Source organism: Megascapheus bottae, chromosome X (genome assembly GCF_031878675.1).
Source record: "Megascapheus bottae isolate mThoBot1 chromosome X, mThoBot2.hap1, whole genome shotgun sequence".
Taxonomy (NCBI): Eukaryota; Metazoa; Chordata; class Mammalia; order Rodentia; family Geomyidae; genus Megascapheus; species Megascapheus bottae.
The window spans coordinates 89,436,493-89,464,130 of record NC_143547.1 but is presented as its reverse complement, the minus strand read 5'-3'; the positions used below and the strand labels follow the sequence as shown (position 1 = coordinate 89,464,130).

The 27,638-nt window shown below is 37.1% G+C and overlaps 2 pseudogenes; one reads left to right on the top strand and one right to left on the bottom strand.

Annotated features, from left to right (window-relative positions):
• The first annotated feature begins 7,058 nt into the window (after positions 1 to 7,058).
• LOC150041529 (olfactory receptor 10A4-like) lies at positions 7,059 to 8,048 on the top strand (annotated as a pseudogene).
• A 12,847-nt stretch (positions 8,049 to 20,895) lies between these two features.
• On the bottom strand, positions 20,896 to 21,424 carry LOC150041528 (large ribosomal subunit protein uL30m pseudogene; annotated as a pseudogene).
• Positions 21,425 to 27,638: the final 6,214 nt, after the last annotated feature.

Genomic DNA, 27,638 nt, shown 5'->3' with positions numbered 1-27,638 from the left:
TGCAATCTGTTCACCAAGGATGGAAAAATGACAAGGTTTGACAAACCACCTCTGGCAGCTTGTATGAGAAGACTTACACTTTCATTATAAAAACCAAATTATAACAGTTGTATTTTTAAAACAGAATGTGGAATTCAGACAAAGTTGTCTGAAGAATTGTGGAAAGGGTGATTTGAATATTTTTCAGGATAAAGGAATTATGCTTCCTATGTTGACCATCTAGGACTCCTTGAACTTTAAGATGGCTGTGTTTAACTTCTACAAACAGCAAAGCCTTATCCACATGTGACTTAAATATTATCCTGACATGGAGCACAGAGTTTGAATGTACTATATTTGAGTTACTCAACCACCTTTTAAGGCTGGCAGGAATTAAGGGACTCAAAGTAGGAAACAGGGGCCGGGAGTTTGGCCTAGTTAGTAGAGTGTTTGCCTAGCATGCAAGAAAACCTGGGTTTGATTCCTTGGTACCACATAAGTAGAAAAAGCCAGAAGTGAGTGGTGCTGAGGCTCAAGTGGTAGAGCTCTAGTCTTGAGAAAGCCCAAGGACAGAGCTCAAGACCTGAGTTCTAGCCAGGATTGGCAAAAAATGTTTTGTAAAAAAAGTAGAAAACAGAGGCTAAACAAAGGTAATTGGCACCTGATTGTACAGGTTTATATTTTTTTCTCTTGCTACTTTCATAATTTTTCCCATTGTCCCTCTGTAACCCATTGCTTGGTACTTTTACAGAGTCTTCAGGCTGGCCTATATGACCTATGTGACATGTCACACACTCCAATATCCAGTTTCACACCATTAGTCAGCAGCTACTGAATAGAAGTTCAGGATGTCATGAAGATCCAGCATCGATCTCTCAATTAAAAAGCAAATCTCCCCTGGGAACGAAACTTAAAAAATAATTGGTTTTCTTATTTGTACTGTATCTACCAGACCCGTTAGCAGGAGGTTGTTGGAGTGTTTAAAAGAAAGCTACATCAGTGGGAATTATTCTCTTTTTAAACCCCAAGGAGGTCACAGCAGGAGCTAAAAATGCTTTGGTCACAGTCAACTGAAAACTTAAAGTGCTCTTAGGGTACATACACTTAGCTATTCTTTCAGGAAGTCTTGTGAACTTCAGGAGACAAAATTATAGAAAGAAACTTGAAATTGTACAGCTACAGTAGGAAGCTATCATTCATGAAGAATCTACGTGAACTTTTTAGAAGATATGTATCTTCCATTCATTTTTCTAGTTTTCCACCTGACCCAACTTCATTGTAATGATATAGCTAATCAACTACCTGCCTTAGCAACATGCTTTGCTCTCCACTAAGTGTTTGGGACTTTGCAAATATAGATGAAACAAGAAGACAGGCTCCGAGGAAGTGAATATCTCCATTATAAGCTCATCACAGTTATCAAAAGATGGCTTAAATTTCCAAAGTCAAATGGATGGGAAAAGATGAGGTAATTATCTTTATTTTCACTAGCCACTTTCAACTCCTTATGTCTTTCAAAAGAAGCCTTTTCTTTTCCACCTAAAGGTAATGTATCTAAATGTATAATTTTCCTTATTCTATCTCTTCTAGCTGTATTCTCCATCCCCTGCCTTTCATACTTCCTGCTCTCTGTACTTAGACCCTAGAAACTTGCCTAGAGACCTAGTTAGTTTCTCCTTTACCAAAAAAGCAAAGAGCAAGAATTGTCCTCTTTCCCGTCTCCCTCTCTCCCCGCCACCCCCTCCCCCATAAGTTATGAGTCTTGAACTCTGGGCCTGGGCACTGTGCCATAGCCCTTCAGCTCAAGGCTACGACTCTATCAGTTGAGCCACAACACCACTTCCAGTTTTGCTGGTGGTTAATTGGAGATAGTGGTCTCATGGTCTTTCCTATCCAGGCTTGCTTTGAACTATGATCGTCAGATCTCAGCCTCCTGAAGTAGCTAGGATTACAGATGTGATCCACTGGTGCCCCACCAGTCTCTCTTTTCAAAAACTATACCTTAATGCTATTTTAAAGGTAATGTATAGAGGGATTACAGTTATATAAGTCAGGTAATGAGTACATTTATTTTTGAGCAATGTCACCTTTTCCTTTGCTCGCTACTAGTTTTTCCTCCTGTCCCTACCCACAGTTTGTATAGTTTTCCACATAGTGTCTACTGAGTATCACTGCTGCATTTATCATTCTTTTGTCCCAACTTTTCTGTGTCCTTCTTAGCCTCCCAAAGACAAACAAGAAAGACAAAAGGAACAAAAATAACAGAAACAGCAACCACAACAAAAAGTCTCTTCTTTCTATTTCTCAGAGTTCATTTTTTGAAATATTTTAAACAATCATATGTACATATCTATTGAGCCTTTGTGATCTGCTCCTATGAACATTATCCTTTGGTCTCACTGTGTGACTGTCCAGAGTTTTGGCTCTCTTTACTCGCTCTTTTGCTTTTAAATAATCTTCTTGAAATTCTATTCCACTTTTGCTATTTGTCCTTTTCACATATCCACCTTATGATAGTTGATATTCCTGCTTCCCAACTTCCATATGCATGGCTTTTTCTTTACTACCAATTCTAATGCCTCCACTTCTTTGAACTCTCGTATTCTTCTGTTTCTCCAATGTCTATGATTCAACTTTAAAATCCTTTTCTGGCCTTTCCTTTTCCCCAAAATTTGCATGTTTCAATCTTTCTGTCCTGAGTTCCTACTGTATTCCAAAAATTGGCCAGTGATGTCCTCACATTATGAAATCTTATATATTATTCTTTCTGCCTGAAGTACTTGTTTTTCTTATTTTCTGAAGACTACATTTCCCGAATATCCACTGACATTCTGAGACAGTTCATTTCATTCTACTTCCCAAAGACCTTTTTCCTGAATCAGGCTTTTTGTTACTCCAAAGTAGAAATCCATCTCCTTTTCTTATATGTGTTGTTCATCTCAGATGACGCTAACTTATGTGGCTCCTATCACCCAGTTATTTGACCAAAAACCTGTCTTATAATTTAACCATTAGCATGTATATTCACCTTTTGAATGCTATTTAGAACCTTGTTAAACGTATTTAACATGCAAAAGATCAACTTTTTTCTCCAGGGGAAAATTTTAATTAAAATAGAACAATGTGATGATCGAGTAATCATGGTTATGCATTTTCTCATCTGTAAATCCAATGTGAAAAATGAATAAACTACTCACAAATACTTCACAAGACAGTTTGGATGATTAAAAATAAGAGTAAAGCTAAAATTTCTTCAAAGATACATTATGTTCGGGCCGGAAGTTTGGCATAGTGGTAGAGTGTTTGTCAAGCATGCACGAAGCCCTGGATTCAATTCCTCAGTACCACATACACAGCTGTAAGTGGTGCTGTGGTTCAAGTGGTAGAATGCTAGCCTTGAGAAAGCTCAAAGACAGTGCCCAGGCCAGGCCCTGAGTTCAAGTTCTAGGACTGAAAAAAAAAAAAAGAAAAAACGTTACTCCTAAGACATGTGAATACTAAATAGAAGGTAAATCTTCCTTTATATATTTAGGTATTATTGTGATCTTTTTTCAGAGCACTAAAGAGAGATAAAAAGGGAGAGAAAGATGTAAGAGCATGTCATGTAGAAGACTAGAAATAAAACTTTGGTGTCATTCCTTCTTCTGTTACTGACCAAATCTGTGTTTCTAAGAATAGTAATAATGTACCTGGCCAGATGTCCTCTTTTGTTTGAAAATTCAAGGGTGGTCAAACATTTTAAAATTCCTTCCCATCTTTAATACTCCAAGACTTGATAATCAGTGCAACAGGGAATCTTTACATATCATACAATTTCTCACTATAATATTTTGTAAACATTCTCCAATTCTCTTGCCCATTGTTCTTTCCATTGTTTTAACTTGGCAAATCCCCAAACCTAAATTAAACCAAATATCTTCCTAATCCACCCCAAGAGCCAAACATTGGCAAAAAAACAAACTCAGAGTAAAAGATGTCTGTTTGTACCCTTTTAAATTCATCAGCTCAAATATTAAATTTTAACAATTCTGCTTGTAAGTCATTAAATTTATTTTAATGGGAAATAGCTTTTTCACTTCCATATATGACAGAATTCCTCCAGCACTGGACATCCCATCCCATCCCACATTGTCTCTCTTCTGCAGCTATGATGTTATTGTTTTCACTGTGTTTTATGGTACACATTCTTTATAGAAAAGACTCAAGGAGTACCTAAGGCTGTAGACGAAAATATAATCTATTAAACCAAATGCACATTCTGACTTAAATAACAGCAGGCATTTAAATGAATACTTCCAGCCTAGAGGGGATGGCTCATATGGTAGAGTGCTTGCCTAGGAAGCATAAGGCCTGGAATTCAAACCTCCAATACTATCAAAAAATAATAAAACTTATGATCTAGTGTATGTATATTTTGGACCTCTTTCAAAGCATTTCCAGTCATACTTTGTCATACATTCACCTATGTCTATCAACCATTAATGTTACTTTGCTGTGATCTTTTGCTTTACGCATTCCTTCCAAAATATGAGATAAAGGAGAAGAAAACAGCATTCAGTTCTTTTGAACCCATTTTCAGGGAGAGAGACATGAATTGTGATTTGTACAGGTGTGCATTATCCTGAGCACACTAGGTGAGAGAGGAAGAAAGATCATTCTGACAGGAAGATAGCATGTCCAGGGCCCTCTCAATTTAATAAAATGAGGTAAGTGCCACTAGACTAGAGTGTGCAGAGCAAGCTGAGACTAAAAGTGGGCTGTTCCTTCCTTACGAAAGATTCTCCATGGCTTCCAGACATTTTCTTAACCGTGTCTATATAGCAATGCACCTGTATAACTTTCACAGATGAAAGCTCCACACAGAGATTGTCCAAAGAATGACCAGGATTTGAGAGTTAAGCGACTTCTGTGCTGTACATGAGCCTCTGTGTATGAGAAAGAGATATAGATGTATCAACACTAAAGTGGTGCTGAATACTTCCCTCATTTGTACATGATGGTCTTCTATATTGAGGAATACAGAAGTTACTGACCCACACTCAGTCAGCTTCTTAGGTTTAAATGAAGCAACTTACTTGCAACTATTTCCTCAGGCCTTTTTCTAGGTTAAAAATAAATGAAGGATTCGTATTGACTTTTATCAAAACTTAGCCTCTCTGTTTGTAATATGTATTCAATGCCCTGTTGCTTTATTTTATTGTAATCTATAGAGGGGTTACAGTTACATTCTCCACATAGTAGGTGCGTTACTTCTCACACATTGATATCCCATCTCATGTTATTGTCCCCATTTACATTTTGTTTTCCGCCTTCCCTTTCCTATTTCAAATAAACAGATAAACAGTGTGCCAGGTAACAAAGTCAGATATTGTTAACAATATGAGATTAACTAAAGGTCCCTCTTGCTTTTTAAATGACTTCACTCCCCTAAATTAGCTCCTCATTACTTATGCAACATCAATATGTCCACTATCATTCTCTGTGGTTTACATAATTCTCAATTTTCTTTTTTTCTACAGTTGTTATCCCATTTCTCTGCTTCTCTTTATTCTTAGTAACTACATTTGGCCAAATATCCATATAACCAAATATAAGAAACAGTTTTCGCATTCCTCATAATTTTGCTACAGCTTTTTAACGGAATCAACAGTCCTCCTAAAATGTGTATTCTACTATTATATTTCTTCTTTGTTATAAATCCTACCTTACTCCTTTTCTGGATTGTCCTATTGTGTTGGGCCTAAAGAAAAAAGAGAGTAGAATCTTAGTGTAGGAAATTCTTCCATGTAATTTCTGTGGATTATCTCATCTATTTGTGCATCTGTCAATGTTATTTATGATTAGATTGATTAAAAATTTATATCCAATCCTAGTCTTTTCTTCTGGGCCACATAGTATATTTCTACACAGAATTCTCATGGATATTTCAAACCAAAGTTATGTTTGACCTGAACTTTTTCAAAATCCCTTTTACAAGTATCAAATATTCTCTGTGATCCACTGACTTTCTTAACCTATTCTGTCCACGAAGATCTTTTAATTTATTACATGATATCAAAATGATTTAAAGTACATATAAGTTAACATTGCTGCTTCACACTATCCTGTGTATGTATATAGTAGTTAAAAACATAATTTCCTAGCTGTGTGCAATGACTGACGCCTGTAATCCTAGCTACTCAGGAGGCTGAGATCTGAGGATCATGATTCAAAAGTAGCCCAGGCACTAAAGTCCATGGGACTCTAATTTCCAATTAACCATCAGAAGACTGGAAGTGGTGCTGTGGCTCAAGGGGTAAGGGTGGTAGCCTTGAGCTGAAGAGCTCAGGGACAGTGCCCAGGCCCAAAGCCCAAGCCCCACAACAAACAACAACAGTAACAACAACCAACAAAAACCTTAAATTCCTTAGCAGTGTCTTAAATATATAAATGTTTTCTTCCTCCTCCCTGTCAATCTCTCTCCTTCCTTCCCTCCTTTTTCAACTTTTCCCTCCCTCCCTTCCTTCCTCCCTCCCTCCCTCCCTCCTTCCTTCCTTCCTTCCTTCCTTTCTTCCCTCCTTCCTTCTTTCTATCTCTCTCCCTCTCATCACATATACACAGTGACTCCACTACTAATATTGGGAGATCTTGCTGATAAGTTTTAAGGACCAGACAATATTTTCACAATGAGAATAAGATTTCCAAGGTTGGACATTTCCTCCTGTTTTCAAAATAAATATTGATGAAAGTGTGTATATTTTTGTGACATGGCAACAATTTTAAGAATGTATACATTGAAAATACAATGAAATAGTTGAAGTTATGGTTTAACTACCCAAATGGTTCCTGAGATTTAGCCAAATATATATAATAAATATGTTTATTTATCAATAATACGAATGTAAATATATGTATGTTATTTTATTATATATATTTTATTTATAAATAAAAAAGATATATCTGTGTATGCTGACGAATACTAAACTAGAAAAAAGCTAATTATGCTAGATATATGTGGAGTATCTGAGCAGTTTTTTCCTAAAAATATAATTGATGGTTTACTTCTTAAATTTTTATTAATTTATTTTTAGATTCAAATCATGACTAGCACTGAAGAAGGAAATGTGACTCAAATTTCGGGAATCATCCTTTTGGGCTTTGGGAGTCTTCGTGGCAATGGATTTTTCTTTTTTGGGATATTTCTAGCAATCTATGTGATGACTCTTGTGGGTAACATTGTCATCCTAACTGTGGTGTCAGCTGATAGTTCCCTTCACACTCCTATGTATTTCTTTCTTGGTCACTTCTCTTTCCTAGAGATTGGCTACACCACTACCATTGAACCCATAATGCTCGAGACATTGCTGTCAGCTCCTGTGTCTATTTCCTTCGTAGCCTGTGCTTGTCAGTTTTACTTTTTTGCTTCCCTGGTGGCTACCGAATGCTTTTTCCTGGCTGTAATGTCTTATGATCGCTATGTAGCTATCTGTAACCCTCTGTACTATACCAGCATCATGGACTTCTGCAGTTGCTTCCAATTAGCTGTTGCCTCTTGGATGGCTGGATTTCTGGCACCCATCCTTCTCATGGTCCTTATTTTTCATTTGACCTTTTGCTCTGACAATAAGATCGACCATTTCTTCTGTGATTTGAAGCCCATCATGAAACTGGCCTGCAGTAATACTGAAGTGGCTGAGATGACTTCTTATATATGCACTTCTTTATTTGCCCTTGGCCCCTTCCTGCTAACCCTAGCTTCCTATATTTACATCATTTCCACCATTCTGAAGATTCCTTCCATCACAGGTAAGCAGCGGGCCTTCTCTACCTGTTCTTCCCACTTGACAGTGGTCAGCCTTTATTATGGGACCCTGGGTATTGTTTATGGCTTCCCATCAGGGCCTCAATATGAAGGTATCTTAAAGTTGCTTTCCCTTCTGTATACAGTGTTTACCCCTGCCCTCAATCCTGTGATTTATACCCTAAGGAACAACAATGTGAAAATAGCCCTGAGAAAATTGGCACAGTATAGGATATAGACCTGGTCAATAAAGGATTTGGAAGTTGTAGTGGATGTTGGAACTTTTTGAGACTTCCAACAAATTGGAAACATTTCTATAGTGTCAATGATTGTTTGTGGGAAAGGAATGTGTGACTAAAGGCAACTCCAAATTGTGAAGTACTCCAAACGGTTAGGAAAAGATTATGATGGATGGCTTTTCTTAGGAGAATATGGCTTAGAAGTGAGATGAAAAACAAAAGTAATGTAATGTGATTCAAGTCCGAGTGTCTGAGTGTCTCTTGTTCCCTCAACAAAGTCTTGATAAAAATTGAATACGAGGGCTGGGAGTTTGGCTTAGTGGTAGAGTGCTTGCCTAGCATGCATGAAGTTCCAGGTTCAACTCCTCCGTATCAAATACATAGAGAACAAGCCAGAAGTGGTGCTGTGGCTCAAGTGGTAGAGCTCTAGCCTTGAGAAAGCTCAAGGATAGTGCTCAGGCCCTGAGTTCAAGGCCCAGGACTGGCAAAAAATTCAATATGATACAAATGTCCTGAAATTAAACTTGGGCTTAGTTTTACTTTTAGGATTATTTTTAAGAACTATCTTACTAGTTTAATAAACTAAATCACACCCTTACAGTGGAATATAATTTCATTCAGAAACAAAACTAAACAAGGGCAGACAGAAAAGAATAAGTCAAATACCTTGGGTAGTATGCAAGTGTGTATTAATGTATTAACTAAAGTAGATGTAGGGGAGAACTCGGTGTAATTCCTTAGAAAGGCAAAAATCATAGTTCAACAATTTAAACACCAGAATAATTGTATGTGATAGGAGTAAGGAGAGGTCAAAGGGAGGGGGATAGGCAAATAAAGAGGTGAAGGGGGAGAATGCAGTTAAAATTCAATGTGTGTATTACAAAACTAAAACAAATGTGTGGGAAGGGGCTGGTTGGGAGGGATGTATAAGAATGTTAAAAGGAGTGAAATTGATCAACATGCATTGAATTCATAAACTGCTTTATTAAAGAACAATATCTTTGTGTAACTGTTTAAAGATAATACAATTTTTTTAAAAAAAGAAAATGTCAATGTTGTATGTTTTGGTATGGAGAGAGTACCACAATACATATGTGTCAAAGACACATTGTGGCCAGGCATCAAGTTTGTAATCCTTACTATTCAGAAGGCTGGAACTGGTACGATGGTGGTCAGGGGAAGACACCCTATCTTTAAAATATGCAGCGAAAGAAACAGGGATGAAGGCATGACTCAAGTGGTAGAGCACAAGCCTTAGCAAGTGCATAGCCCTGAGCTCACATCCCAATATCACAAGCAAAAGAAAAAGTGTGGTACAATGCGTATAGTACACCACCATTTGTGCAAAAGTAAGGTAAAACATACTTACTAGTAGATGTATAGACTGGTCTAGGAAGATCAGTATGAATTAGAGGCTATCTTGTGTCTTGGAAAAGAAGCTATCTTGTGCAAAGATTCCCCTTTGCGGTAGAAATTACCTACTGAAAATCAAACAAAGTTTAACAGATCCTTGAAAATTAAGGAAAGGTAGAAAGAGTCTACGTTTATAAAGCATGATGGAAGTTATTCTACATTCTTCCCACTTCACAGACAAATTATAAGCTGTCTAAGAACAGAGACTTCATCACTTGCTGCCTCTATACCCCTCCCTTGCCCTCAGTGTCTTGAAGGTGGTTGGCAAAAACATTTGACTACATTATTACGATAATTCAAGATAGGATAGCTCAGCATCTACTAAGCACAACAATAACAACAACGTGAAATATTCCCATTTCTAGAAGAAAAAAAATCCAAGGGAGAAAATTACAAATATTCTTAGTCTAGTATGACACTACAACTCTAAATTCCTGCAAGGGAATAAATAATAGGAGAGTTTCCTAGACGCTTCCTTATCCTCCCATCAAATTGACCCCCGTACAGTGAAAACACATCCAAGTTCCTCCAGTGTTGTGACTTCTATCACAAGGACCTCCAACCCAATAAAAAATTATTTTTGTGCCAACACAAATTTGAACATGCCATTCCAAAGTTTACCTCTGCTTCTCTTCTCCTGGGTTAATCCCCTTTCATCCTTCATTCATAAAATATTACGTATCACAAAGTTTTTGAAGTACTAAAATCCTTTATGGGTCTTCTAAAGTCCATCCCTCCTTTCTCCTATGCTACCATGGGACATTGCTACCTATTGCAGTCCTGATTATATTGTGTATAATGTTTGGATATGTATTGTTACCTCAACCTAATAATGAATTCATGTAGCTATAATGTATCCTACAGGGTACAGATTTTTATCTGCTCAAAATAAAGGATGGAATATATATCTTCAAAATAGTTCTAGTTTGAAGAGACTGACATTTATCTTAGGGGCAAATTTGACAAGAGAATTTGTGATAAGATATGAATATGGAGCAGTTCCTTTTAGAATCAATAAGCACCATTTCTTTCAGTCCTGGAAAAATGACCATAAATAATTCACTCATGTATTTTGGATCATTTGTTAAATATAATTTTGTCACGTAACTGTTAAATATGAAGTTAAACACACGTTCATCATATGCACATAACACATATCTAGCCCAAATAGAAGGTCTATATGAATTTACCTTGTAAAATCTTTAGTGTAACCACTGGACCATCTGTTTGTTCCAAAGAACAGATAAAACTGTTCAACTCAGCCAAGGAAGGATGGAGTGGCCTGATCTCCAGGGACTATCACTGCCCTCTCACGAGGAGATCTTCAAGTTTTAACACTCATATACTACTAACTTCGAAATTACAGATCTTTAGAGATACGTGAGGGTGGAATTAACTAGTAGAAAAGAAGCATGGTAGGGGCCGGGAGTTTGGCCTAGTGGTAGAGTGCTTGCCAAGCATGCACGAAGACTTGGGTTTGGTTCCTCCATACCACATACATAGAAAAAAGCCAGACATGGTGCTGTGGCTCAAGTGGTAGAGCTCTAGCCTTGAGAAAGTCCAAGGACAGTGCTCAGGCCCTGAGTTCAAGGCCCAGGAGTAGAAAAAAAAAACAATGGAAAAGAAGCATGGTAGAGAACAAGAGGAATATGTTCACCTGGAAAGTTTGAGTCTTTGCATCCCTCACAAAGCAAATACCATCTGCCAATGACAAAGCGACTGGTCCATTGAGAGCAGCAATTAGAGCTAATTGGATTTCTTCCTTTTAATACCTAAGACAGGGTCCTATAGAGATCAAGCAAGAAGACCTATTAAAGGCAAGCTGTTATCTGCATTCCACTTAATTCAAAGTATTTAGGGAAGATGATTACGTGCCGTATTCTCCAAGGATAACTAACGCTCAAGTGGTGGGTTATATAAGTTTAGGGACTTAAGTTCTTTCTATGTATTTATTTGCTTATTTCTTTTACATATATTATTAGTCTACACTAACTGTACAAAGGGGTTTCACTGTGGTATTTCCATGCATGTATACAATGTAATTTGATCAAATTCATCTACAGTCTCACCATCCTGACCTCCTGACCTCTTTGAAAAGTAATTTTAAACAGTGTTTATTCTTCTGCTTTTATATATGAACAAAACACTTTGACCATATTCACTTCTCTTCATGGTTTCATTTTGCCCTCCCCTTTCACTTATATTTACCCCCAGATAGAACTTGTTTGTTTAGCCAGAACTCAGATAAATTATAAGATAAAAACCCTTAGAATATAAGGCAATGCCATGAGAAAGGGGAGGTCATAGTGCAATCTGGCTTATATGAAGCTAAATATCTAGATTCAAATGAGAACTCAAATATTCATCTTTAGGGACACTGCATATGAAATGTTTTTCAGTGTCTAATTGTACTTTTTGCTACCTAGAAGAGTTCAAGTGAACTTGCAACTCAGATTAGTTTCTGATTCAACTTAGACAAACAATTTAGCCTCCCTAATTAAATGTCTCCAGTATAATGTGGAAATGTAAGTTCTTCTTTATTTTACAAAATTCCTAGGAGGATTAAGGGACCACATGCAAGATTATTGGTACATGAAATATATCCAGTACATATTAGTTAATACTTTGGGAGTTACTACTATCCTCATTGTGGACACCATGAGCCCTATTCTGCTCTCATATCACAAAGACATATGGAACAGGGAGCAAAAACAGCAAGTTATTGGCACAAAAATAGACCAGAAGAACAATGGAACAGAACAGAAGATCCAGAAATAAATCCAACGTACCTAAGGTCAACTTGTATTTGACAAAGGAGCCAAAGATATACAGTGAAACAAACACCACCTTTTCAATTATTGGTGCTGGCAAAACTGGCCAGCCACATGCAGAAAACTAAGCATTGATCCTAGCCTTCGCTATGCACAAGCATTAACTCAGAATGGATCAAAGACCTCAATATCAGACCTGAAATCTTGAAACTGTTACACAATAGAGTTGGAGGAACACTGGAACTCATAGGAACAGGCAAAAACTTCCTGAACAGAGTCCCAGGGTCACAACAGATTGGAGAGACGCTCGATAAATGGGACTACCTAAAAATAAAAAGTTTCTGTTAAGATAAAAGCATAGCCACTAAAGTAGAAAGACAGCCAACCAACTGGGAAAAGATATTTACCAATAATACATCAGACAAATGCTTAATATCCACTATCTCCAGGGAACTCAACCCCCCAAACCCAACAAATCAATCACTAAATGGACAAAGGAACTAAAGAGAGACTTATCAAAAGAAGAGGTTAAAATGGCAGAAAAACATATGAAAAAATGCTCATCATCCATGGTCATAAAGGAAATGCAAACAAAACAACCCTAAGATACCACCTTACCCCAATTAGAATGGCCAATATTCTGAACTCAGACAATGACAAAGGCTGGTGGGGTTGTGGAGAAAGAGGAACGCTACTGCACTGCTGGTGGTAAACAAATTCAGCCACTCTGGAAAGCAGTTTGGAGGTTTCTTAAAGAACTGAAAATAGACTTTCTCTATGATCCCACCATATCACTCTGAGCATGTGTTCTGAACATCATAACCTAGGATATGATAAAGACATCTGCTCAGTCATGTTCATCTCTGCACTATCCACAATACCCAAGCAATGGAAACAACCCAGATGCCCTACTACAGATGAATTGATACAAAAATGCGATATATATGTATATAAATATGAATCCTACATAGCCAACAAACAAGGTAAAATAATGGCATCCACAGGGAAGTGGATGAATCTAGTCATGTTGAATGAGACAAGTCAAGACTAAAGGAACAAAAAGGTGCATGGTCTCCTTAATATGTGGCTATTAGATCCAAACAGTACAAGAGCGAGGATTCAATATTTGAATACCCAATGCTATGGCCATAGTATTGGAACTATAAACACAACTGCATAGACATAAATGTTTATGACTCTATAGACATAATATTTTATTACATAGATTAATATATATCTATGACATACAAACCCTTAGCCTAATTTTAACTATGTTCTAAAATCTAAGTGCCAGTGATTTTATATAGAGATTTCCTTCTTGAATACTTATTTATTAAACATGTCATTTGAAATATGATGTAAAAATTAATGTTAAAAACTTTTTAATAAAAAATGTAAATAAAAAACAATATCACCAAACTGGATCTACCTTAATTTTCTGCAAAAATAACATATTTTATTATTATTTTTTTACTCAATTCCTTGTTTTTCTTCCAAAAGAAGTACACCCTTACTACATTCTGACAACAAGTAGTGTGAAAGTTATATGAAGGAGGTGCTTCAAAAAATGAGCAGGCCATGGAGGAATGGACCTTTCAAACTTCTACCAGTCAAAGTTTATCATGTACCATTATACATTATGCTCTGGGTTCTTGGTTCACATTGGGACACTACTTGAATTTCTTGAATTTATAAACAGTTTCTATGCCTTATATTATCTTCCTATGGGATTCCCTCTGTTTAGAATCAGAATGTGAGGGGCTGGGAATTTAGCCTAGTGGTAGAGTGCTTGCCTTGCATGCACATAGACCTGGGTTCGATTCCTTGGTACCACATACATAGTAAAAGGCCAGAAGTGGTGCTGAGGCTCAAGTGGTAGAGCTCTAGCCTTGAGAAAGTTCAAGGACTCTGCTCAGGCCCTGAGCTCAAGCCCAAGACTGGCAAAAAAAGGATCAGAACTTGACATAATTGGGCCCTTCTTATTCTTATGCTCTGTTGTTAAATTTGATATTTGGTATTTTCTAGCTACCTCATCTAATTTCTAAGCCTACGGTATCACCTAGCCCTACCTTCCTAGGCTCCACTTCAATATCTCATTATTCTTCTTAGCCTTTAGCAAAGTGGTAATTATATAGCCACATTTATTTATACTTTAGTTTTTATGTGTGTCTCCTAAAACTACTGTGCCTGTTCTATAGTAAGCATTCAATATATACTCGGTGAACAAATGTTCTTGGAGCTCTCACCTCTTGCTTAGTCAGTGGGGTATGGTTGTGGCTTGGTAGATGAGTGACTAAAGAAAAATTTAAATATACACACAGGTTATCCTTTTCCCCACCAACCTTTGGAATCAATGTCGTCCCTTCTGAGTATCAAAGTGTTAGTAAGTATCTGGGTCAAAAGAGCATGGCAAGGGCCCCAAGCAGCATTCAAATTGGAGGGACTTATTTCCAAGTCTAAGTATAGAAAGTGATGTAACTTTCACGTTATTATAATCTTATTTTTGTAGCACTGCAATACTATGTAAGAAATCACCATAAGTCACAGGGAAAGGGCATGTGGAAGTTTTACAATTCATAGTCTTAGGGAGACTGAAGTATTTTCCATACAATCTCTATTGATCTATATAATATCTGAAAATTCGGTGTCACTTTTCCATTGATTGGTGGAACCTGTGTCCTCTCTCTTTGAGTGTGGAGCAGTGGTAATGACTTTGACACTTTGAATAGCACCAGGATACTAGCAACTACTCCATAAACTGTCAATTATGGGAGTGCAGATGCCTGTAGATGTTCTTTCCTCTCAAGTCAGTATTAGTCATCTGACTTACCAAGCTGAGGTTGTAATGCCCAAGTCTCAGGCTGACCACCAAGGAGACCACTGAGAGTCAGACGTTCTGAAATGCAAAAGCAAGGCTTTATTCATGGCTTTATTCAAGCCGGCTGTCAGCTAGGGCTCCCTCACACAGCAGAGCTTAGGAGAAAGCCCTGAACAGCAATTTTACAGGGCTTTTAAAGGCAAAGACCACAGATTTACAACACAGCAATCAGCTATTTGAGTGAGAAAAGGTGGGGGTTGGGGACAATTCAGGGCAGTGGAAGCTAATGGGAGGTTCCAGTAGAGTCCTAATTAGCTGTCTGAGGGTAGTTTTATGGCTTTAGAAGGTCACAGACACTGTGGGATACATGTATGCCATTTTTGCTGTGATCTGGTCAGACTCCTGATCGAAAGAATCTATAAGCCTAATTAAAATGTTAGTTTAGTCCACTAATTTAAGGCTTTTTTAATGCAGGAATGATAACCAGATTAGTGGCAATTAAATCCACACTATTTCAGGAGGCATAAACCAAGTTCAGAGATTCCAGTTTTATAGAAAAATGCCTTTTGATAGGTAATAGATTTTTCAATTATCTATATACCTATATATATGTATAATTGAACACTCATATCAGTTATATGTATATCACAATGTTAAACCTTTATTTCCATTTAATTTCACAAATAGGTTTACTGACATGCAACAACATTAATCAAAATAATGTAGGGAATCTTGGCTAAATTTAGGGAGTGGGGTATAAATGCCAAATGAATTTTCTTTAAAAGGTCTTTTTTTAAAATTAGCATTAAGTAATTGTACAGAGTTGCCATTTAAGAAAGTAGTTTATGAACACAATGCATTTGATCAGTGTCGCCTCCTTCAATACTCTCATTTCTCTTCAACCAACCCCTTCTCTTACTTTTCTTAATTATATGGTATATAATTAAGTGATACACTCTCTGAAGTGAAACTTCTCTGAACTCTAAAACAGAGGTGCCTTCTGGTTGTTTAACACTGTATACAGAATATACTCCATTAATATACTTGTCATAATTGTTGCACTTGTTATTCACAAGTTCTTCTTCTCCTGACAAAATATCTTGCTTATACCACATGGTGTCCAAGAGCCTTGCACTGAACATTCATTGAATACAATTTGGTGATTAGATGAGTGTTTGTCATATCCAAGAACTGAGGACTAAACTGGCCTGCCCCTGCTTAGCTTCTGACATCAGACATGATGGGGCACATTCAGGGTTATATGGCCATAGACAAAATGAATGTTTCTAATGAGAATTTTCATCTTGCTTGGCTTCAGTCTCCTCTAAATGCCAGGCTTTGCTGTGTATTAGGTCGACACCAACCTCCCCGCAACAAATATGGAATATAGATGAGGGTCTGAGCCATCTGTGCTGTTCTGTTTGATTTAAGGTCGTCTGTGGCTTTCACCATCCAGATTTTGCCAGTAGCATCTCATACATTCATTTCCTGCTATTCTGCTTCCTACAGAAGTAAACACATGGACGGACAGGCACGGTAATGAGGAAGCCAAAGCTATAGCTGAAAGAAGCAATAGCTGCAAAAATGACAAGTACATCTAACAGTAAAGGAAATTTTTACTGTAATCCAGGTAGCATGATAAGGTTTCATATACATGATCTTTTGAAATCTTCATAATAGCTATATGTATATACTGTACTATATGTTATATATAGTGTTATATTAAATATACTGTTATTATCAGCATTTTTATGTGTGAGGAAATTGAGGTTCAGAGAGGATAAATACCAGAATTTTACTGTGAGCAAGTCGTGAGATTAAGGTCTATCTGATTCTACAGGTTAATGTGCTTATCTATCTGATTCTACAAGTTAACATGCTGCCAAGTACCCTCAAGAGTATGCTAGCTTCCTCAGAATTTTTAACAACCGCTTATTATTAATTGTAAAATAAAAGTAATATATATTTGGAATTCAAAGGCCTCACTTGTTTCACTGAGTGGAGGAGGGAGTTTGTAAATATAATGTATGAAGGGATGACAGATACGTGAGTCAGGTAATAAGTACATTTCCCTTCAAACAGTGTCTCCCCCTCCCTCATTTGCTCTCAGTTTTTCCCTTCCTGACTCCCCTCCCCTCAGAGTTGTATAGTTCATTTCCAACATGGTGTCTAGTGGGTTTCACTGCTGAATTAGTTCAATCTTTGTCCCACCATTTCTGGGTTTCCCCTTCCTTTTCCCAAATCAGATAAACTTATGTACAAACGAAGGGTATAGAAATCAAAAACAGTGACAGAAGGGAATGAACCAAAGGAAAAGAAAAAAGAAAAGGAGCAAGAACAAAGAACCACTAACAGTATAATTTAAAAAAAAACTTTATTTCATTTTCCTGGTGTTCATTTTGTTAAGCATCATTTTATATGAGCTTATGTGCATAGCTATTGAGCCCTTTTGATCCTTTCCTAAGAATATATCGGGAAGTTTGTAATGTTAGACTGGAGGAGGATTTTCTTTACAATGGGAATCTCTCCCCTAAAGGATATCTTCAATGTTGGCCATACCAGTGATTTCATAAGATAAAGAGAGGGAGGGAGTATACACAGGGAATTCATCCATTTTTTTTCTTACCCTGTGATCCACCTGGCCCATTGGCCCCCACCTATTGGGATTCATAGAACACCTTTTCCCCTACATTGTCACCACTATCCAGGAGTCAGACCCTCTGATCCCTTCTGAACTCTCTCTGGAGGGGCAATGTGTATCACCTGAGGTTGGCAGATGACAGAACAAGAAACCTGGTTCTTGATAGGCACTTCAGATGAGGGGACATTTTATGTCAAAGCCAAAGGTGTCTGTTGGGCAAAGATACTCTCTGGTTTCATCCTCTATCAAGACAAGCACTCGATGAAGATGATGATGGATGCTCACTCAGTAAATGCACTGCTAACATGGATGCAGACTGAGAGATATACAAGGTCTGAGAAACTCAGGAAAGAAATAAGGAATTTGGTTTAAGTGTTTGGCAGTAATTACAGGCATTTATGTGAACTGTTTACAATTTATGCCTAATTGCCATCCAGCACAATAACAATTATGCATATCATTAAATATGTCAGATTAATTTTGTTGTACATTTTGATTATAACAGCAAACCCTATGTGTGTATGCTCTGTCTTTATAATTTGTTGTTCATATTGCTCACAAGTTAGGAATAAATGAGACAGAACCTTGGCTAGCGGGCCAAGAATGGGGAGGGTGCACAGGCAGCTGCCTGGAGTTGAATATTTACTATGGTTAGCACACGAAGTGGGTAATCAACAGATGCATAAATCCCAGAAGCTTAACTCCATTGGCGCTCTGCAGGGAGTTTTACAATCTTTTATGCATTCTTGTTTCTTTGCATGTATTCATGCCTACAGCATGTCCCAAACCTTTTCTGGTGTAGTTGACCTCTCTAGTTACTCCCTGCTTTTTTCTCTCTTGCTCAGTGGGTTAAGGATGACCTCATCCTAGGTTGGGCATAGTTCATCTGATTGATAGTTACTTAGTCTAACATCCATTTTTCTTTCATGCTTTAGTCCCCTTTTCCTCTGGGTCTCTTGCCCCTAATGGGTAGGGTGACTGTTTCAGTGTTTTGACTCCTTTCCCCTCCTATTTCCCCAGACTGGTTCCTTGATTCATTATTTCACTGCGTTCAATCACTTTCCAGGATTTTTTTGTCATGTACTTATCTAGAATTGACTAATCTTCATTGAGGCTTCCTTCAGACATACATGGGATACTATGGTAACACACACACACACACACACACACACACACACACACACACACGCGCGCGCGCGCGCGCGCGCGCGCGCGCGCGCGTACACACACACACAGAAGAACTCTTGTTGCTGTTCTTTCTGTTCCCACCATTCTTTTCTTCCTCTAAGTTACCCTTCTGTTTATTATACCTCTTCCATATCCAATCATCAGAAATTTGGAGGGCAAGGGGCATCTCTGTTCATTTTTTTCTGATTTCTTTTCCCAGATTTAAGCACTGAATGCATGCTGATAGATCCTCACTCACAGATGCTCTCAGGTTGATTCTCCTGTGGAAGGATAGGAAGGTATGGAGCTTCCTTCTCCAGATTTCTCTTGGAAACTCTGAGCAGGTGTATAGAAAGCATGTGGCTGGACTAAAGTTCTATTGCAGCCTTTGCCACTTGGTAACTAAGAGAACTTGAACAAATGGTTTCATCTTTTTAGGCCTAATCATGCCATCTATAAACTGAGGATATGGATAGAATCTATCTTGCAGCATTGTTGTGAAGATAAATTGACAGGCTGATGAAAAGGGCTTGACATGTCAAGTAATGATTCTCCTCAGGCAGAAAATTTTTGGCTCCTATGGCTCACTCATCCTGAAGGTTTGTTCCTCCTACTATGGAAATAATGAGCCATGATTTCAATCACCGCAAGCCTTACTTATTATCTATATCATCTTTCATTCTTAGCTCCAGATCAGTAGCTCTCATTCCTATGAGACCCAACACTCCCACTTAACAAATATTTTGTGACTCACTCTCACTATCCTGAAGTGAAGTTCATAGATAATATAACCTACCCACAGGCATCATTTAAGCAAAATCAGTATGGTGATCTAACAATAAATATACATGAGGAATAAAAGCAAAGTAATTTACATAAAATGGTATGTGTTTCAATAAATATATGTTTCACAATATAAAAAAATGCATAGACATGACTCCATCAGATAACATAATGAAATACAGGATTGGGACAACTTAGAGTAAATAAGTTTATATTTAAAAGAGTTGGTAATCATTACATATAAGAAAGAAAAACAATTGGATAAAAGTCACTGTTGCAGCACAAAAAATTCAATACATGTAATCTGGTGTATCTCACTCATATTCTTTTTTGGCTACTCCTGGGGCTTGAACTCAGGGCCTGGGGACTGTCCTTGGGCTTTCACAAGGCTGCCACTCAACCACGGGAGCCACAACATCGCTTCTGTTTTTTTTTTCTGTGTATGTTCTATGCAGAAATCGAACCCAAGGCTTTATATATGCTAGTCAAGCACTCCACCACTAGGCCAGATTCCTGGCCCCTCATTTATATTCTTAAAGCTTACTGGACTACTTTAAAGTTGTATGGGATACAGAACAACTGATCACTGTGTATCATTCAAGACCTTTGAAGGTAATTAGCATCAGTAGCTCTAGATTCCAATCCCAATAACACCAACTGTATGATGACTTAAATGTTCCCCAAACTTTCCAATTTCTAACACGTAGCATTTCCCTTCTTGAAAGTCTAAAACATAAAATCAATCTAGAACATAGTGGTGATAGAGCATATCTTATAGTTACATCAACTCACTTTCCTAGGGTGTAGGAATCATCCTTACAAAGATAGTGACAGAAACTAACTATAGCCTTTGTTCCCCCTCCACCCCCATGCCACTCAGATTCTGCTTCAACATAATGAATAACAATTCAGCACACTATCACTGATTCTGTCCATTTAACTTTCAGGTTACAAACTCAATCCCTTCTCCATTAGGTCAACCAGCCTACACAAAGCAGTATCTTGGTAATAATTTGAATGTTCCTTAATTACCTTGATGCTTATGACTACCCTTTACATTTCTGTCACCTTGTACTCCTTTGTCTTTCAATGTCACTGAGCCATTCATTCAGTGTTTGACATCCAGCTCATAAATATTTAATAACTGACATGTTTTCTTAATTCTATCTTGATTCATTCTTTCTTATGGCCAGCGTGATGTATAGAGGGGTTAAAGTTACATTCGTCAGGTAGTGGGTACATTACTTCTTATATATTTAACCATGATTTAAAATATTTTTAATGAGAATATTTTTTCATTGACTTTACACAAAAGAGACTTGCATTTTTAATCTGAAGCTGTTGTGGCATGAGGACTTCGTTCCTTGCTCAACAGGCTTTAGATGCCATTGCACTACTTAACTCTCCTGTGCTATTGAGGTATGAGTTGGACATATTGTCTTCTGTTGGAAGTCCTTGTGGCAGCTTCAGGGGCTTGATTCTTATCAAGTATTTGACGATTTTCAGTTTTACAGTCACTGAAGGAATGTTCCTGTGGACCTGAGGGGTATGTGCCTTTTGTAATCCAAGCATCCTGCTAGTTTCATTTTCCCAATGTAGAAGTCTCTGTGTACTTTCTATTCCGGCAACAATGTGTAATTTATGAGGGTGCTGTGGATCCCCACCATACTTTTTGAGGTCTTCAGGTGAAGCCTGAAACACTTTATCTGGAATTCTTGATCTGGTAAATTTATGTATCAATGAGTCTGTATCAATGAGAGACTTCACCCCTTTTCTCACAGTCTGTAATCCACCTGGGGATGTCTGGACTACTGAGCATAAAATTCTTGCCATAAAGATAGTACTTTCATGGCCAGACATTCTATCTCACTCCAGTTAAAATGGCCATGATCAAGAAATCTAATAACAACAGATGCTGGAGGGGATGTGGCCAGAAGGGATCACTACTACACTGTTGGTGGGAGTACAAACTCATTCAACCTCTATGGAAAGCAGTATGGCAGTTCCTCCGAAGACTAAACATAGAGCTCCCCCTATGACCCAGCAATTCCACTACTTGGCATTTACCCCATCGTCCAGAAACAAGGACATACTAAATCCTCTAGCACAACGATGTTCATTGCAGCACTATTTTCCATAGCAAAGATATGGAACCAACCCAGATGTCCCTCAGTAGATGATTGGATCAAGCAGGTATGGTACTTATACACAATGGAATTATATGCTGCCATCAGAAAGAATGATATTGCCACATTCATAAGGAAATGGAAAGACATGGAAAAAATCATATGACGTGAAGTAAGCCAGACCCAAAGGAACATAAAAGCTCAACGGTTTCCCTCATTTGTCATAATTAGTATAAACCTTGGAGTCTCCTAGCAGAAGTATATAGTAGGGCAAAACCTAGATACATAGGCCATATAGGATGAGGCTAAATGAAAGGATCTCTAGGATATGGAAACAAGAGCTTTATCTTGTGTGACTGTTGTTCTTAATGTACTATGTTATTTCTCATCTCTTTTGTTGCCTTTTGGTTAATCTCATATTGTTATTGTATCTGACTTTGTTACCTGGTAATTATTTATTTATTTGAAATAGGAAAGGGAAGTGGGAAAAACAAGATGATTAGGAGGGGTTGGGGGAGGGAAATGGGGTCAAAAACATGAGAAGGGCTATCAATTTGTGAGAAGTAATGCACCTACTCTCTGGGGAATATAACTGTAACCCCTCGATACATTACAATAAAAAAAGAAAGATAGTACTGTTCTCTTTAGAGGTCTTGGTGAAGAGTGCAGCAATTTCAGCATCCAGCGGGCCAAAACTCCAGCCTCAATTTCCCACCCAGGAGAAACGGAACAGAGATCAGATCTCAGCGTGTCACCCAAAGCTAGTCAGTGTCACAGCCGCATGTGAGCACATTGCTCTGTTCCCAGCTCAGCACTTTACTTTCGCTAGATTACTTCTTGAACATCAATTCATTTTTAAGTGACATTTTTTTTTCCAGTCCTGGGGCTTGAACTTAGGGCCTGAGCACTGTCCTTGGGCTTTCCTCATCACTTGAGGCATCGCACCATTTCCGACTTTTCTATGTATGTTTTATGGAGGAATTGAACCCAGGTCTTCCTGCATGGTAGGCAAGCATTCAACAACTAGGCCAAACTCCCTGCCCACTAAGTGCCAATTTTTAAGTTAACCAATTTTTCTATTGATTACGCCCAACTATACTTTCAATAAGTTATGGTACTGAAGAATTGTTATTTTTTGATGCTTCATGGATTTTTTTAATCAAAATTGATCATTTAGTGAATATATTATTTCCAGATCTCCATAATTTTCAGAAAATGTTGGAGTTACTTTAAGTAAACGCTTCAAAATATAGAAAGTATTTCATTAACATTATATTATAGTCATATCTAATATATAGCAGTTCAACCATTCCTCTATTTACCTAACACTTCATGATATTTCTTGATGAATTTCATAGTGAATGAATTAATAAATTCTTCCCAAATGTTTCAGAATTTTTACTTCTATCTAGAATAGAGAAGTCTTATATAAAAATTTATATACAATGCCTTAAATCTACATTTGTGTATCTTTGATAAATGCATACATAGATACCTTTCAAAATATAGAATGTTTCCATCAATCTAGAGCTATCTAATTCCCCAACTCAGCCCATCCTTACCACCTCTAGAGGAAGCACACAGTTTGGGCTGCTTTCTTGTAATAATATTATCCATTCCGGAACCTCAGATGAACTTAGGAAGACTAGGTGTTTTGTTGTGTTTTGTTTTGTTTTCTATCATGGGGCTTGGACTCTGAGCCTGGATGCTGTCCTTGAGCTCAAGGCCACCTCCCTTCCCTTGAGCCACAGCACCACTTCCTATTTTCTAGTGTTTAATTGGATATATCTCAGGGACTTTAGTGCCCAAGCTGGATTTGAACTATGATTCTCAGATCTCAGCCTCCTGAGTAGCTAGGATTACAGGTATGAGCCACTGTACCCAACCAGACTAATTATTTTTATATGGAGAAGTTGCTTTCAGACCAAATAATATTTGAAAATTCATCCATATTGTTCTACCTTCCAGAGTAGTTGATTCCATATTATTGTGACTAATGTACAATTTTATGAATGCGTCAAAGCTTGTTTATACATGCTCATAATGATAGACCTCTAGGCTGTTCCTAGTTTTCTATTTACAATTAAACAGTCTATAAATGTCCGTGTACAAATTTTTATGTGGGCAAACACTTTTTATTATATTGACTAAAGAGATGTGAATGATGTTCTTTTGTCATAAGATAATTAACATTTTAAAGAATAAAAGGCTGGGACATTTTTCCAGACTTGCAGGAAATTTTTGATTTTCTACTTCCTTGCACACATTGGGAGGTGATAATTGTCTTAATTTTAGATATTCGGGTGGGTGTGTATGTGGCTGTAGTTTTAATTTGGTTTTCTATGATGACTAATTATATTGAGTACTTTTTCATGAGTATTGTCCATTGATATATTTGCCCTTTTGAAATATCTAGCAGTCTTTTTGCTTTTTAAAATATTTGGAAATGAATTTCAATATATATCAGGGTTGTAAGAATATAACAGACAGAACATGCCCACAATGGAATTTTGCTCACCCATTAGAAAGAATAATATTATGTCCTTTGCAAGCATATGAGTGGACCTAGAACAATCAACGACAAATCATGTCAAATGAAGTATGCCTAGCTCACAGAGATAAATGGCACATGTGTTTTTCATATATGGAAACTAGGTCCAAAATCTAAGTGGACATAATGACCTATACATACATAGTCAGATCCAAAGGAGGATACCATTAGGCAAGGAACTCAAAGGTCTAAATCCTCGTAACATTTAAAATATTATTTATCAAAGCACATTTCAGGAAATGCAAATGTAGTTTAGTTGTTGTTGATGGTGGTGGTAGTGGGTAAATATAGAGAGGAAAGGGGAACATGTGGAAAATGAACTGTTTAACTTGTGGGCAGGAATTGGTAACTGGAGGAAACCAAAGGAAGTGGTGGCATTGTCCAAAAAAATGTTCTCGTTACCTGGCTTATGAAAGTACAATCTCTCTGTACAACACTTTAATAATAACAATAAAATTATGTTTAAAAAAAAGAATATTACAGAGCTGGGAGCATGGCCTAGTGACATGGTTTGCCTAGCATGCATGAAGCCCTGGATTTGGATTCCTTGGTTCCAAAAACACAGAAAAACCAGAAGTGGTGCTATGGCTCATGTAGTAGAGCACTGTCCTTGAACACAGATAGGCTCAGGGACAATGCCCAAGCCCTGAGTTCAAGCCCCAGGACTGGTAAAAAGGAAAAAGGAGAAGGATATTATTTTCTATCAGAGTAACACTAGCTTCATAGGAAAGATTATATTCTCTCCTTTTCCTATTTTGTTAAGTATGGTGAATAACACTGGAGTAAGTTTTTAAAATATCTTTCAGAATTCACAAAAGGCTCTGTACAGTTGTGGGCTCTGCTTTGTTGGGAAATTCTGCATTAATTTTCCAACATCACTCCATATGCTAAATACTATCTATACATACCAACCTGAATAGCTAAAATTAAGACAATTATCACCATCCAATATGTGCAAGAAAGTAGTAAAATAGTGATCACTACAGAGAGTTACTGTAACACTTAATGTCTCTTAATGTCAGTAGGTGACATAATCATAATATATGAATTTATGGAAAATTATCATTGGCACATTACTGTTGATTGTTTTGTTAAGGAAGCTAGCAATTTGCTCATGGATGTCTTTTTTCTGGACCAGTACCCTATCCAACATCACACATTGCATCAGTTTTTGTGAGGCTTCAATCTTCTCCAATAAGTGATGGCTCTCATTTCTTTTTCCTTTGATCACTTTGACACAGTTGATGATCATTATACAATGTTATTCAACTTGGTTTTGTCTAATGTTTTTTTTTCAAATTAGAATAACATCATGTGATGAAGAGAAAACTGACATAGAAGTGAAACATCCTTCCTAGCACATCCTGTGGGTGTAGTAGGGGGTAAATGTCAAGGGATATGTCATATGTCACTGATGATGTTTACATTGGCCATTTAGTCAAGATGATATCTTTTTTAAAAATTTTATATTTTTAACAAATAACAAATACTTTCATGACCATACCTTAACATAACGATAAGTTTTTTGTATTTGAAGAAAATGGAACTATCTCATTTGCCCTCACATTTGCATCATCTGATTTTAGCAATTACCAGAAGATATTGCCTGCTAGTTCAATCATGATTTGAAATATCTCTAATTTCTTCTACTTTTAATGATTGGAATACTTCTATGAAGAAGAGTTTTTCCTCTCCTCTCTTTATTAAATTAGGTATTTATATCACTGTGCACTCAGACTTTGGGTGAAGACAAAATACTATGGTTACATATTTGCTTCATTCAATTTGTCCAGCCATTGGGAACACTTTCAGCTTGGGCATCATATCATTTGTTATATGGCTCTAATCTTCTGATTCTTTTTTTGCATTTTATTTTCAGGTTTATGTGTAGAGGGGTTACAGTTACATTCATAAGGTAGTGATGTTTTCTTCAACATTGTTACACATGTAGGCCAGGATACCTACTTTCCCTCCCCTGATTTTTTTATTTTTAATTCAGTTTATTTCCAAGAACCTTAATTCACATGGTTTTTCAATCAGATCTTGTACTCATAAAAAGCTTTATAAAATAACAAAAACCTTTGTACAACTACTTAAAGAGAATAATAGTTTTTTATTAAAGAATTTATTAACATTGATTTTTACATCATATTTCAAATGTCATGTTTAACAAACAAGTATTCAAGAAGGGAATCTCAAGATTTACATATGCTCATAGGTTTTTCCCCTGATTCTTTTTAAAGAACATTTTCTGTCACTATAAAATAATCAAGTTGCCTTGCATGTTCCTTTACTCCATCTGAATACTCATTTATTGAAAGACTTTTAAGCATTTCAATGGAACAATAGTATTTAGAAACCCACATCTTGACCTAAGTGTGTTCATTGCTACTGAGATATCCTTGATTCTAGATCCTCTTGGTGGACAGAGCCAGAAAAATCTATGTTTAAATGGGCACACGTATATTTAATTTTTTGTGGATTGCATATATAGTAAAAGAAACATGAGTTTACATTGATAGCTCTGATTCCCACCAGAGATACAGGTTTTCCATTCCTTCTGTAATGAGACGAATGATGAACTCTCAAAAGACAGTCACATCCTAATCCCTGAAAGGTGAAGGGAGTTTAAGCTTCTTTTCGGTTGATGATAAAATATGGTGATTATCCTTAGTTAGCTGGGGAAGAAAAAAAAGACAGTAGAGAATGCAACAAAGGGAAGCTAAGCACTGGCCACTCACATCTGTAATCCTAGCTACTCAAGTGATTGAGATCTGAGGAACACAGTTCAAAACCATTGCAGGTAGAAAAGTCTGTGAGACTCTTATCTCCAATTAATTACCCAAAACTGAGAAGTGGTAGTGAAGTTTAACAGTTAGAGTGCCAGCCTCAAGCCAAAAAGCTGGGGAAGTGTGACCCGACTTTGAATTCAAGCCCCGGAACTGAACCCAAAAAGAAAGATATACAGAGATAAACTTTGTTGGCTTTGGTGGAAGAAGGCTACCAGGAGTAAAACAAAGCAAAACAAAATAAAAACCATGATTGGCTTCTAGAAGTGGGAAAATACAACAGGACTGATTATTTCCCATAGCTTCCAGAAAATAATGCAGCTTGCCGACACTTTAATTTTAGCCTATTCAGACTCATGTTAATGACTATAATAAATTTATATTATTTTAAGCCTCTAAGTTTATGGTAATTTGTTATGGCAGCAATGGAAAATTAATACAACCACATTGCATTACTTCTTAATTATTTCTGTGGTAAAGAAACCTGGCTCTAAATCATTTCTTTCAATATTACTATACATATAATGAAGTTTAAGAATTGCTAAATTGTGCCCTGTAAACAACATATTTATCTAGGGTAC